We start from the raw sequence: 4027 nt of genomic DNA, 5'->3' as shown, positions 1-4027 counted from the left end.
TGCCAAACCGCGTTCATGCCATTGCTGAGCAACAACAACACGGAAACATGTCAAGAAAACGCTGTTTAGTCCATGGATGTCAGGAAACTACATCATTGCACAGGCTTCCGAACTAGGGTTGGGCCGATAGACGATGCCATCGTCCATCACCGATGACTGATAGACTTCACGATGTTGAGCCGGCATCGTGATCCTCCTTTCACTTTGGAGATTCATGATCGCACGTACTTTGTTTATACTATGGAGCGGCAGTAATTACCACACATTTTACAAGATTAGATGTTTGTCAGAGGTGCTCAGGATCTGCAATTCGCCATTGTTCAAAGCAGAGCTCCTGAGAAAGGAGCTGTAAAAATATATTTAGATGGTTTTTGGTACTTATATCGCAAATATATATTCTTAAGGACATCCAAACCTAAAATAAAACTCCAGAAAGGTGTATAATATGTGACCTTTAACAACAAAGCTTAAAACCAGAAGAATAAATCTATATCATCAGAGTCTGAATCCAAAGCCTTGTGACTCTCGCACTCCATTTGTGCTGATTTCTAATAGAGATGCTAAAAGATTGTCACTAATGGATCTGTGGTGTTAAAGGTCTGACGAATTACAGTTGCCGGAGTGATAACGGAAGCGAAAAAGTGACAGCGAACAGAGAGAAACAGAGTGTAAAGATGGCTGGAGAGGACCAAACAAAGACACACAAAGAGAAAAATGGTGAGACGGGCAAGAAAAGGAGGGACAACACTGTCCAGACAAAGGCTCTAGTCAAGCACCTAATTTAAGGTCGTCCTGTGCTCTGTCTAATTAACTATTTACCAGGTCATCCATCACGAGCTCTATTCAGCTATTCACAGAGACCTCTCCTCTCCAGATTAAAGGATAAATGTTTCATTACCATGGGCGTGTGTTCAGCTAAAAATGGTTGCTAGTGGTAGCATTCATATTCGAGTATTGTAATGAGGAAAAAAGGAAGCTGAATCACCGTTAATTAATCTTTGCCTCTGAAGAGAGAATGGCTACCGCGGCTTGAAAGAGGAGTGCGGGCTCACTTGTTAGCTTAAAGCTTTCCGTGTTTGCTTTGAAAGGGAAAAAGTGGTCTTTGTCTGGAGACAGAGTCAGAGCTAATCCTCAGAGGGACGCTTTACTGCATGTCCACCTCTTGTCAATTATGCTGCCAGTTCCAAGGCTCTGTGTTTGCTGCAATTAGATCCTCCTCCCAGGCACTATCTGAAATACATTTACATATGATTGCTCATGCAGAATTTTATCTAAGTAATGTGAATTACAACCTGTTTATATAATATACTACCAGTCAAATGTTTAGTAAAATTAAGGCTGCATTTATATTTGATTAAAAATTAAGTAAAAACAGCAATATTCTGAAATATTATAACAATTTAAAAGAACGTTTTGTATTTTAAAACATTATATTATGTTATATTAAATATTATGTGACGTTGAAGACAGAAGTAATCACATGAATATTTAAACTGTAATGATATTTCACAAAATTAAATTTTTTTTTTTGACCTTGGTGCACATAAAAGTCTTTCAAAAACATAAAAAAAAAATTATTAAAATATTAATTAAAATGTATGTGTTTAAAACTTACTTGTGTGTGTGTGTGTGTGTGTGCGTGCGTGTATATATATATATATATATATACAGGTGCATCTCAATAAATTAGAATGTCGTGGAAAAGTTCATTTATTTCAGTAATTCAACTCAAATTGTGAAACTCGTGTATTAAATAAATTCAATGCACACAGACTGAAGTAGTTTAAGTCTTTGGTTCTTTTAATTGTGATGATTTTGGCTCACATTTAACAAAAACCCACCAATTCACTATCTCAACAAATTAGAATACTTCATAAGACCAATAAAAAAAAAACATTTTTAGTGAATTGTTGACCTTCTGGAAAGTATGTTCATTTACTGTACATGTACTCAATACTTGGCAGGGGCTCCTTTTGCTTTAATTACTGCCTCAATTCAGCGTGGCATGGAGGTGGTATGGAAGCCCAGGTTTCGTTGACAGTGGCCTTCAGCTCATCTGCATTTTTTGGTCTCTTGTTTCTCATTTTCCTCTTGACAATACCCCATAGATTCTCTATGGGGTTCAGGTCTGGTGAGTTTGCTGGCCAGTCAAGCACACCAACACCATGGTCATTTAACCAACTTTTGGTGCTTTTGGCAGTGTGGGCAGGTGCCAAATCCTGCTAGAAAATGAAATCAGCATCTTCAAAAAACTGGTCAGCAGAAGGAAGCATGAAGTGCTCCAAAACTTCTTGGTAAACGGGTGCAGTGACGCTGGTTTTCAAAAAACACAATGGACCAACACCAGCAGATGACATTGCACCCCAAATCATCACAGACTGTGGAAACTTAACACTGGACTTCAAGCAACTTGGGCTATGAGCTTCTCCACCCTTCCTCCAGACTCTAGGACCTTGGTTTCCAAATGAAATACAAAACTTGCTCTCATCTGAAAAGAGGACTTTGGACCACTGGGCAACAGTCCAGTTCTTCTTCTCCTTAGCCCAGGTAAGACGCCTCTGACGTTGTCTGTGGTTCAGGAGTAGCTTAACAAGAGGAATACGACAACTGTAGCCAAATTCCTTGACACGTCTGTGTGTGGTGGCTCTTGATGCCTTGACCCCAGCCTCAGTCCATTCCTTGTGAAGTTCACTCAAATTCTTGAATCGATTTTGCTTGACAATCCTCATAAGGCTGCGGTTCTCTCGGTTGGTTGTGCATCTTTTTCTTCCACACCTTTTCCTTCCACTCAACTTTCTGTTAACATACTTGGATACAGCACTCTGTGAACAGCCAGCTTCTTTGACAATGAATGTTTGTGGCTTACCCTCCTTGTGAAGGGTGTCAATGATTGTCTTCTGGACAACTGTCAGATCAGCAGTCTTCCCCATGATTGTGTAGCCTAGTGAACCAAACTGAGAGACCATTTTGAAGGCTCAGGAAACCTTTGCAGGTGTTTTGAGTTGATTAGCTGATTGGCATGTCACCATATTCTAATTTGTTGAGATAGTGAATTGGTGAGTTTTTGTTAAATGTGAGCCAAAATCACCACAATTAAAAGAACCAAAGACTTAAACTACTTCAATCTGTGTGCATTGAATTTATTTAATACACAAGTTTCACAATTTGAGTTGAATTACTGAAATAAATAAACTTTTCCACGACATTCTAATTTATTGAGATGCACCTGTACATAATAAATATACACAGTACACACACATATATTATGTAAACAAAAACTTTTATTTTGGATGCGATTAATTGCTTGACAGCACTAGTTCAAATATATAAAAAAATATTTTTTAAGTAACAATTATTTGTTAAAATAATTGGGCTCACTACCATTAAAGCTTAATTAAACTGTGCCATTAAATTTGTTTCTTGTTTACAATTTACAAAGCTTAAAGTGGAACCTACAATGGAAATGATACAACTTCACAATTCCAGTGGAATGGAATGAGACCAATACATATAGTAAATGTTAAAATAATTACAGTTTCAAATGTATAGCCACAAATGTGTGTTAAAATGATTTTTTTAAATGATTTTAGTTTGATAAAATTATTTGCTAACCTTTTCTGGGAGAAGTTACATCCAATTTTACCATTTTGTTGCTGTGACAACTTAAGGCCATAAACCAAAAAACCCTTTAAAAATGGCTGTAAAATTATCATTTAAATTTAAATTAATTAAATTTAAATTTTACAGCTTAAATTTTAGCAGAAAAGTCAATGTGAGTGCTATTATGAAATAATATTATTTACAGTTCTGCTTTTAAGCTCTTGCTTAACTTGTACTGAGCCTGGAATTTTCTTTTAAAGGGGTCATATGATGCTATTTTAAAGATCATTATTTTGTGTATTTGGTGTAACAGAATATGTTGACATGCTTTAATGTTCAAAAAACACATTATTTTTCAAATACTGTACATTATTGTAGGTCCTCTATGCCCCGCCTCTCTCAAACGCTTCGTTTTCTACAAAGCCCC

The 4027-nt window shown here is 36.7% G+C and overlaps 1 protein-coding gene across 1 annotated transcript in view; it reads right to left on the bottom strand.

Annotated features, from left to right (window-relative positions):
* Positions 1 to 4027, bottom strand: part of rtn4r (reticulon 4 receptor) — a 109473-nt gene that overhangs the window by 96474 nt on the left and 8972 nt on the right. The window lies entirely within an intron of this gene.

Source organism: Sinocyclocheilus rhinocerous, unplaced genomic scaffold (genome assembly GCF_001515625.1).
Source record: "Sinocyclocheilus rhinocerous isolate Xijiao unplaced genomic scaffold, SAMN03320098_v1.1 scaffold727, whole genome shotgun sequence".
NCBI classification, from domain to species: Eukaryota; Metazoa; Chordata; class Actinopteri; order Cypriniformes; family Cyprinidae; genus Sinocyclocheilus; species Sinocyclocheilus rhinocerous.
This window is presented reverse-complemented; position numbering and strand designations above follow the sequence as displayed.